Source organism: Heterodontus francisci, unplaced genomic scaffold, assembly GCF_036365525.1.
Source record: "Heterodontus francisci isolate sHetFra1 unplaced genomic scaffold, sHetFra1.hap1 HAP1_SCAFFOLD_304, whole genome shotgun sequence".
Classification (NCBI taxonomy): Eukaryota; Metazoa; Chordata; class Chondrichthyes; order Heterodontiformes; family Heterodontidae; genus Heterodontus; species Heterodontus francisci.
In genome coordinates, this window is record NW_027141800.1 from 82,313 (window position 1) to 95,778 (window position 13,466).

A 13,466-nucleotide genomic window follows, 5' to 3' on the forward strand; every position below is an offset into this window, starting at 1 on the left:
AAGACCCACACTTACACCAAGTAACCCAGACATACACTGAAACCAAGTAACAAAGACAAACACTTAAACCAAGTATTTTGACATACACTGACACCAAGTAACAAAGACATACACTGATACCCAGTAACACAGACACACACTTACACCAAGTAACAAAGACATACACTGACACCAAGTCACAAAGACACACGCTGACACCCAGTAACAAAGACATACAATGAAACCAAGTCACAAATAAATACACTGTTACCCAGTAACACAGACACACACTTACACCAAGTAACACAGACATACACTGACACCAATTAACAAAGACATACACTGACACCCAGTAACACAGGCACACACTTACTCCAAGTAACAATGACAGAAACTGATACCCAGTAACACAGACACACACTTGCATCAAGTAACAAAGACATACACTGATACTCTGTTACACAGACACACACCTACACCAAGTAACAAAGACATACACTGACACCAAGTAACAAAGGCATACACTGACACCCAGTAACAAAGACATACACTGACACCCAGTAACACAGACACACACGGACACCAAGTAACAAAGACATACACTGACACCCATTAACAAAAACATACACTGACACCCAGTAACAAAGGCATACACTGACACCAAGTAACAAAGACATTCACTGATACCCAGTAACACTGAAACACACTTACACCGAGTAACTAAGACATACACTGACACCAGGTAACAAAGACATACAATGACACCAAGTAACTAAGACATACACTGATACCCAGTAACACAGACACACACTTACACCAAGGAACAAAGACATACACTGATACTCAGTAAAACAGACACACACTTACACCAAGTAACAAAGACATACACTGACACCAAGTAACAAAGACATACACTTACACCAAGTAACACAGACATACACTGACACCAAGTAACAAAGACATACACTTACACCAACTAACAAAGACGCACACTTACACCAAGTAACACAGACATACACTGACACCAAGTAACAAAGACATACACTTACACCAAGTAACAAAGACACACACTTACACCAAGTAACAAAGACAGACACTGACACCAAGCAACAAAGACATACACCTACACCAAGTAACACAGACATACACTGACACCAAGTAACAAATACAGACACTGACACCAAGTAACAAAGACACAAACTTACACCAAGTAACACAGACACACACTGACACCAAGTATCAAAGACATACACTGACACCAAGTAACAAATACATACACTTACACCAAATAACAGAGCCATACACTGATACCCAGTAACACAGACACACACTTACACCAAGTAACAAAGACAGACACTGATACCCAGTAACAGAGACACACACTTACACCAAGTCACAAAGACATACACTGACACCAAGTAACAAAGACATACACTGACACCCAGTTACAAAGACACACACTGACATCAAGTAACAAACACACACACTGACACCAAGTAACAAAGACATCCACTGACACAAATTAACAAAGACATACACTGATACGCAGTAACAAAGACACACACTTACGCCAAGTAACAAATACATACACTGACACCAAGTAACAAAGACATACACTTACACCAAGTAACAAAGACATACACTGACACCAAGTAACAAAGTCATACACTGATACCCAGTAACACAGACACACACTTACACGAAGTAACAAAGACATACACTGATACCCGGTAACACAGACACACACTTACACCAAGTATCACAGACATACACAGACACCAACTAACAAAGACATACACAGATACCCAGTAACACAGACAAACACTTACACCAAGTAACAAAGACATACACCGACACCAAGTAACAAATACATACACTTACACCAAATAACACAGATATACACTGACACCAAGTAACAAAGATATGCACTTACACCAAATAACAAAGACGCACACTTACACCAAGTAACACAGACATACACTGACACCAAGTAACAAAGACATACACTTACACCAAGTCACAAAGACACACACTTACACCAAGTAACAAAGACATACACTGACACCAAGGAACAAATACATACACCTGCACCAAGTAACACAGACATACACTGACACCAAGTAACAAATACAGACACTGACACCAAGTAACAAAGACACAAACTTACACCAAGTAACACAGACATACACTGACACCAAGTATCAAAGACATACACTGACTCCAAGTAACAAATACATACACTTACACCAAATAACAGAGACATACACTGATACCCAGTAACACAGACACACACTTACACCAAGTAACAAAGACAGTCACTGATACCCAGTAACAGAGACACACACTTACACCAAGTCACAAAGACATACACTGATACCAAGTAACAAAGACATACACTGACACCCAGTTACAAAGACACACACTGACATCAAGTAACAAACACACACACTGACACCAAGTAACAAAGACATCCACTGACACAAATTAACAAAGACATACACTGATACGCAGTAACAAAGACATACACTTACGCCAAGTAACAAATACATACACTGACACCAAGTAACAAAGACATACACTTACACCAAGTAACAAAGACATACACTGACACCAAGTAACAAAGTCATACACTGATACCCAGTAACACAGACACACACTTACACGAAGTAACAAGGACATACACTGATACCCGGTAACACAGACACACACTTACACCAAGTATCACAGACATACACAGACACCAACTAACAAAGACATACACAGATACACCGTAACACAGACAAACACTTACACCAAGAAACAAAGACATACACCGACACCAAGTAACAAATACATACACTTACACCAAATAACACAGATATACACTGACACCAAGTAACAAAGATATGCACTTACACCAACTAACAAAGACACACACTTCCACCAAGTTACACAGTCATACACTGACACCAAATAACAAAGACATGCACTAACACCAAGTAAGAAAGACAAACACTTACACCAAGTAACACAGACCTGCACTGACACCAAGTAACAAAGACATACACTGATACCCAGCAACACAAACACACTCTTACACCAAGTAACAAAGACATACACTGACACCAAGTAACAAAGACATACACTTACACCAAGTAACAAAGACATACACTGACACACAGTAACAAAGACATGCAAAGACACCCAGTAACAAAGACACACACTGACACCAAGTAACAAAGACATACACTTACACCAAGTAACAAAGACATACACTGACACACAGTAACAAAGACATGCACTGACACCCAGTAACTAAGACACACACTGACACCAAGTAACAAAAACATACACTGATACCCAGTAACACAGACACACACTTACACCAAGTAACAAACACATACACTGACACCAAGTAACAAAGACATACACTTACACCAAGTAAAAAAGACATACACTGACACCAAGTAACACAGACATACACTTACACCAAGTAACAAAGACATGCACTGACACCAAGTAACAAAGACATACACTTACACCAAGTAACAAAAACATACACTGACACCAAGTAACAAAGACATACACTTACACCAAGTAACACAAACATACACTGACAACAAGTAACAAAGACACACACTTACACCAAGTACACTGACATACACTGACACCAAGTAACAAAGACATGCACTGACACCCAGTAACACAAACACACACTTACTCCAAGTAACAAAGACAGAAACTGATACCCAGTAACACAGACACACACTTACACGAAGTAACAAAGACATACACTGACACCAAGTAACAAAGGCATACACTGACACCCAGTAACACAGACACACACTTACACGAAGTAACAAAGACATACACTGACACCAATTAACAAAGACATACACTGATACCCAGTAACACAGACACACACTTACACCAAGTAACAATCACATACACTGACACCAAGTAACAAAGACATACACTTACACCCAGTAAAAAAGACATACTCTGACACCAAGTAACACATACATACACTTACACCAAGTAACAAAGACATGCACTGACACCAAGTAACAAAGACATACACTTAATCCAAGTAACAATAACATACACTTTCACCAAGTAACAAAGACATACACTTACACCAAGTAACACAAACATACACTGACAACAAGTAACAAAGACACACACTTACTCCAAGTAACAAAGACAGAAACTGATACCCAGTAACACAGACACACACTTACTCCAAGTAACAAAGACATACACTGATACTCAGTTAGACAGACACACACCTACACCAAGTAACAAAGACATACACTGACACCAAGTAACAAAGGCATACACTGACACCAAGTAACAAAGACATACACTTACACAAAGTAACACAGACATACACTGACACCAAGTAACAAATACATACACTTACACCAAATAACACAGATATACACTGACACCAAGTAACAAAGATATGCACTTACACCAACTAACAAAGACACACACTTACACCAAGTTACACAGTCATGCACTGACACCAAATAACAAAGACATGCACTTACACCAAGTAAGAAAGACAAACACTTACACCAAGTAACACAGACCTGCACTGACACCAAGTAACAAAGACATACACTGATACCCAGCAACACAGACACACTCTTACACCAAGTAACAAAGACAGACTCTGATACCCATTAAGAAAGACATGCTTTGACACCCAGTAACAAAGACACACACTGACACCAAGTAACAAAGACATACACTTGCACAAAGTAACAAAGACATACACTGACACACAGTAACACAGACACACACTGACACCAAGTAACAAAAACATACACTGATACCCAGCAACACAGACACACTCTTACACCAAGTAACAAAGACAGACTCTGATACCCATTAAGAAAGACAGGCTTTGACACCCAGTAACAAAGACACACACTGACACCAAGTAACAAAGACATACACTTGCACAAAGTAACAAAGACATGCACTGGCACCCAGTAACAAAGACACAAACTGACACCAAGTAACAAAAACATACACTGATACCCAGTAACACAGACACACACTTACACCAAGTAACAAACACATACACTGACACCAAGTAACAAAGACATACACTTACACCAAGTAAAAAATACATACACTGACACCAAGTAACACAGACATACACTTACACCAAGTAACAAAGACATGCACTGACACCAAGTAACAAAGACATACACTTACACCAAGTAACAAAAACATACACTGAAACCAAGTAACAAAGACATACACTTACACCAAGTAACAAAGACACACACTTACACCAAGTACACTGACATACACTGACACCAAGTAACAAAGACATACAATGACACCCAGTAACACAGACACACAGTAACTCCAAGTAACAAAGACAGAAACTGATACCTAGTAACACAGACACACACTTACACCAAGTAACAAAGACATACACTGACACCAAGTAACAAAGGCATGCACTGACACCCAGTAACACAGACACACACTTACACCAAGTAACAAACACATACACTGACACCAAGTAACAAAGACATACACTTACACCAAGTAAAAAATACATACACTGACACCAAGTAACACAGACATACACTTACACCAAGTAACAAAGACATGCACTGACACCAAGTAACAAAGACATACACTTACACCAAGTAACAAAAACATACACTGACACCAAGTAACAAAGACATACACTTACACCAAGTAACAAAGACACACACTTACACCAAGTACACTGACATACACTGACACCAAGTAACAAAGACATACAATGACACCCAGTAACACAGACACACAGTAACTCCAAGTAACAAAGACAGAAACTGACACCTAGTAACACAGACACACACTTACACCAAGTAACAAAGACATACACTGACACCAAGTATCAAAGACATACACTGACACCAATTAACAAAGACATACACTGATACCCAGTAACACAGACACACACTTACACCAAGTAACAAACACATACACTGACACCAAGTAACAAAGACATACACTTACACCCAGCAAAAAAGACATACTCTGACACCAAGTAACACAGACATACACTTACACCAAGTAACAAAGACATGCACTGACACCAAGAAACAAAGACATACACTTACACCAAGTAACATAAACATACACTGACACCAAGTAACAAAGACATACACTTACACCAAGTAACACAAACATACACTGACAACAAGTAACAAAGACACACACTTACTCCAAGTAACAAAGACAGAAACTGATACCCAGTAACACAGACACACACTTACTCCAAGTAACAAAGACATACACTGATACTCAGTTACACAGACACACACCTACACCAAGTAACAAAGACATACACTGACACCAAGTAACAAAGGCATACACTGACACCCAGTAACAAAGACATACACTGACACCCAGTAACACAGACACACAATTACACCAAGTAACAAATACATACACTGACACCAAGTAACAAAGACATACACTGACACCAAGTAACAAAGACATACACTTACACCAAGTAACAAAGACGTACACTGACAGCAAGTAACAAAGACACACACTTACACCAAGTACACTGACATGCACTGACACCAAGTAACAAAGACATACACTGACACCCAGTAACACAGACACACACTTACACAAAGTAACAAAGACATACACTCATACTCAGTTACACAGACACAAACTTACACCAAGTAACACAGACATACACTGACACCAAGTAACAAAGACATACACTGATACCCAGTAACACAGACACACACTTACACCAAGTAACAATGACAGACACTGATACCCAGTAACACATACACACACTTATACCAAGTCACAAAGACATACACTGACACCCAGTAACAAAGACACACAATGACACCAAGTAACAAAGGCACACAATGACACCAAGTAACAAAGACATACACTGATACCCAGTAACAAAGACACACACTTGCACCAAGTAACAAGGACATTCACTGACACCAAGTAACAAAGACATTCACTGATACCCAGTAACACAGACACACACTTACACCTGGTAACAAAGACATACACTGACCCCAAGTAACAAAGACATACACTGATACCCAGTGACACAGACACACACTTACACCAAGTAACAAAGACATACACTGATACTCAGTTACACAGACACACACTTACACCAAGTAACAAAGACATACACTTACAACAAGTAACACAGACACACACTGACAACAAGTAACAAAGACATACACTGACACCAAGTAACAAAGACACACACTTACACCAAGTACACAGACATACACTGACACCAAGTACCAAAGACATACACTGACACCCAGTTACAAGGGCATACACTGACACCAAGTAACAAAGACATACACTGACACCAAGTAACACAGACACACACTGACAACAAGTTACAAAGACATACACTTACAACAAGTAACAAAAACATACACTGACACCAAGTAACAAAGACATACACTGACACCCAGTAACACAGACACACACTTACACCAAGTAACAAAGACAGAAACTGATACCCAGACACAGAGACACACTTACACCAAGGAACAAAGACATACACTGATACTAAGTAACACAGACACACACTTACACCAAGTAACAAAGACATACACTTACACCAAGTAACACAAACATACACTGACAACAAGTAACAAAGACACACACTTACACCAAGTACACTGACATACACTGACACCAAGTAACAAAGACATACACTGACACCCAGTAACACAGACACACACTTACTCCAAGTAACAAAGACAGAAACTGATACCCAGTAACACAGACACACACTTACACCAAGTAACAAAGACATACACTGACACCAAGTAACAAAGGCATACACTGACACCAAGTAACAAAGGCATACACTGACACGCAGTAACACAGACACACACTTACACGAAGTAACAAAGACGCACACTGACACCAATTAACAAAGACATACACTGATACCCAGTAACACAGACACACACTTACACCAAGTAACAAACACATACACTGACACCAAGTAACAAAGACATACACTTACACCCAGTAAAAAAGACATACACTTACACCAAGTAAAAAAGACATACTCTGACACCAAGTAACACAGACATACACTTACACCAAGTAACAAAGACATGCACTGACACCAAGTAACAAAGACATACACTTACACCAAGTAACAAAAACATACACTGACACCAAGTAACAAAGACATACACTTACACCAAGTAACACAAACATACAATGACAATAAGTAACAAAGACATACACTGATACCCAGTAACAAAGACACACACTTGCACCAAGTAACAAGGACATTCACTGACACCAAGTAACAAAGACAGAAACTGATACCCAGTAACACAGACACACACGTAATCCAAGTCACAAAGACATACACTGACACCCAGTAACAAAGACACACAATGACACCAAGTAACAAAGGCACACAATGACACCAAGTAACAAAGACATACACTGATACCCAGTAACAAAGACACACACTTGCACCAAGTAACAAGGACATTCACTGACACCAAGTAACAAAGACATTCACTGATACCCAGTAACACAGACACACACTTACACCTGGTAACAAAAACATACACTGACCCCAAGTAACAAAGACATACACTGATACCCAGTGACACAGACACACACTTACACCAAGTAACAAAGACATACACTGATACTCAGTTACACAGACACACACTTACACCAAGTAACAAAGACATACACTGACACCAAGTTGCAAGGGCATACACTGACACCAAGTTACAAGGGCATACACTGACACACAGTAACAAAGACATACACTGACACCCAGTAACACAGACACACACGGACACCAAGTAACAAAGACAAACATTGACACCAAGTAACACAGACATGCACTGATACCCAGTAACACAGACACACACTTACACCAAGTAACAAAGACACACACTTACACCAAGTACACAGACATACACTGACACCAAGTAACAAAGACATACACTGACACCCAGTAACACAGACACACACTTACACCAAGTAACAAAGACAGAAACTGATACCCAGTAACACAGACACACACTTACACCAAGTAACAAAGACTTACACTGATACTCAGTTACACAGACACACACCTACACCAAGTAACAAAGACACACACGGACACCAAGTAACAAAGACATACACTGAAACCCATTAACAAAAACATACACTGACACCCAGTAACAAAGACATACACTGACACCAAGTAACAAAGACATGCACTGATACCCAGTAACACAGACACACACTTACACCAAGGAACAAAGACATACACTGATACTAAGTAACACAGACACACACTTACACCAAGTAACAAAGACATACACTGACACCAAGTAACAAAGACATACACTTACACCAAGTAACAAAGACGTACACTGACAGCAAGTAACAAAGACATACACTGATACCCAGTAACACAGACACACACTTACACCAAGTAACACAGACATACACTGACATCAAGTAACAAAGACATACACAGACACCAAGTAATAAAGACATGCACTGATACCCAGTAACACAGACACACACTTACACCAAGTAACAAAGACAGACAATGACACCAAGTAACAAAGACATACACTTACACCAAGTAACACAGACATACACTGACACCAAGTAACAAAGACACACACTTACACCAAGTACACAGACATACACTGACACCAAGTAACAAAGACATTCACTGATACCCAGTAAAACAGACACACATACACCAAGTAACAAAGACACACACGGACACCAAGTAACAAAGACATACACTGAAACCCATTAACAAAAACATACACTGACACCCAGTAACAAAGACATACACTGACACCAAGTAACAAAGACATGCACTGATACCCAGTAACACAGACATACACTTACACCAAGTAACAAAGACATGCGCTGACACCAAGTAACAAAGACGTACACTGACAGCAAGTAACAAAGACACACACTTACACCAAGTACACAGACATACACTGACACCAAGTAACAAAGACATACACTGACACCCAGTAACACAGACACACACTTACACCAAGTACACAGACATACACTGACACCAAGTAACAAAGACATACACTGATACCCAGTAACACAGACACACACTTACACCAAGTAACAATGACAGACACTGATACCCAGTAACACATACACACACTTACACCAAGTCACAAAGACATACACTGATACCCAGTAACAAAGACACACAATGACACCAAGTAACAAAGGCACACAATGACACCAAGTAACAAAGACATACACTGATACCCAGTAACAAAGACACACACTTGCACCAAGTAACAAGGACATTCACTGACACCAAGTAACAAAGACATTCACTGATACCCAGTAACACAGACACACACTTACACCTGGTAACAAAAACATACACTGACACCAAGTAACAAAGACATACACTGACACCCAGTAACACAGACACACACTTACACAAAGTAACAAAGACATACACTCATACTCAGTTACACTGACACACACTTACAACAAGTATCACAGACATACACTGACACCAAGTAACAAAGACATACACTGATACCCAGTAACACAGACACACACTTACGCCAAGTAACAATGACAGACACTGATACCCAGTAACACATACACACACTTACACCAAGTCACAAAGACATACACTGACACCCAGTAACAAAGACACACAATGACACCAAGTAACAAAGGCACACAATGACACCAAGTAACAAAGACATACACTGATACCCAGTAACAAAGACACACACTTGCACCAAGTAACAAGGACATTCACTGACACCAAGTAACAAAGACATTCACTGATACCCAGTAACACAGACACACACTTACACCTGGTAACAAAAACATACACTGACCCCAAGTAACAAAGACATACACTGATACCCAGTGACACAGACACACACTTACACCAAGTAACAAAGACATACACTGTTACTCAGTTACACAGACACACACTTACACCAAGTAACAAAGACATACACTGACACCAAGTTACAAGGGCATACACTGACACACAGTAACAAAGACATACACTGACACCCAGTAACACAGACACACACGGACACCAAGTAACAAAGACAAACATTGACACCAAGTAACACAGACATGCACTGATACCCAGTAACACAGACACACACTTACACCAAGTAACAAAGACACACACTTACACCAAGTACACAGACATACACTGACACCAAGTAACAAAGACATACACTGACACCCAGTAACACAGACACACACTTACACCAAGTAACAAAGACAGAAACTGATACCCAGTAACACAGACACACACTTACACCAAGTAACAAAGACTTACACTGATACTCAGTTACACAGACACAAACCTACACCAAGTAACAAAGACACACACGGACACCAAGTAACAAAGACATACACTGAAACCCATTAACAAAAACATACACTGACACCCAGTAACAAAGACATACACTGACACCAAGTAACAAAGACATGCACTGATACCCAGTAACACAGACACACACTTACACCAAGGAACAAAGACATACACTGATACTAAGTAACACAGACACACACTTACACCAAGTAACAAAGACATACACTGACACCAAGTAACAAAGACATACACTTACACCAAGTAACAAAGACGTACACTGACAGCAAGTAACAAAGACATACACTGATACCCAGTAACACAGACACACACTTACACCAAGTAACACAGACATACACTGACACCAAGTAACAAAGACATACAGAGACACCACGTAATAAAGACATGCACTGATACCCAGTAACACAGACACACACTTACACCAAGTAACAAAGACAGACAATGACACCAAGTAACAAAGACATACACTTACACCAAGTAACACAGACATACACTGACACCAAGTAACAAAGACACACACTTACACCAAGTACACAGACATACACTGACACCAAGTAACAAAGACATACACTGACACCCAGTAACACAGACACACAATTACACCAAGTAACAAAGACAGAAACTGATGCCCAGCAACACAGACACACACTTACACCAAGTCACAAAGACATACACTGAAACCCAGTAACAAAGACAAACACTGACACCCAGTAACAAAGACACACACTGACACCAAGTAACAAAGACACACACTGACACCAAGTAACAAAGACATACACAGACACCAAGTAACGAAGACATACACTGATACCCAGTAACACAGACACACACTAACACCAAGTAACAATGACATAAACTGATATCCAGTAACACAGACACACACTTACACCAAGTATCACAGATATACACAGACATCAAGTAATAAAGACATACACTGATACCCAGTAACACATAAACACACTTACACCAAGGAACAAAGACATACACTGACACCAAGTGACAAAGACATACACTTACACCAAGTAACACAGACAGACACTGACACCAAGTAACAAAGACATAGACTTACACCAACTAACAAAAACACACACTTAAACCAAGTAACACAGACATACACTGACACCAACTAACAAAGACATGCACTGACACCAAGTAACAAAGACACACACTTACACCAAGTAACAAAGACATACACTGACACCAAGTAACAAAGACATACACTTACACCAAGTAACACAGACATACACTGACACCAAGTAACAAATACATACACGGACACCAAGTAACAAAGACACAAACTTACACCAAGTAACACAGACATACACTGACACCAAGTATCAAAGACATACACTTACACCAAGTAACAAAGACATACACTGATACCCAGTAACACAGACACACACTTACACCAAGTAACAAAGACAGACACTGATACCCAGTAACAGAGAGACACACTTACAACAAGTAACAAAGACATACACTGACACCCAGTAACAAAGACATACAGTGACACCCAGTAACAAAGACACACACTGAAACCTAGTAACAAAGACACACACTGACACCAAGTAACAAAGACATCCACTGACACCAAGTAACAAAGACATACACTGATACCCAGTAACAAAGACACACGCTTACACCAAGTAACACATACGTACACTGACACCAAGTAACAAAGACATACACTTACACCAAGTAACAAAGACATACACTGACACCAAGTAACAAAGACATACACTGATACCCAGTAACACAGACACACACTTTCACGAAGTAACAAAGACATACACTGATACCCGGTAACACAGGCACACACTTACACCAAGACACAAAGACATACACTGACACCCAGTAACAAAGACAAACACTGACATCCAGTAACAAAGACACACACTGACACCAAGTAACAAAGACACACACTGACACAAAGTAACAAAGACATACACAGACACCAAGTAACGTACACATACACTGATACCCAGTAACACAGACACACACTTACACCAAGTAACAATGACATACACTGATACCCAGTAATACAGACACACACTTACACCAAGTATCACAGATATACGTAGAC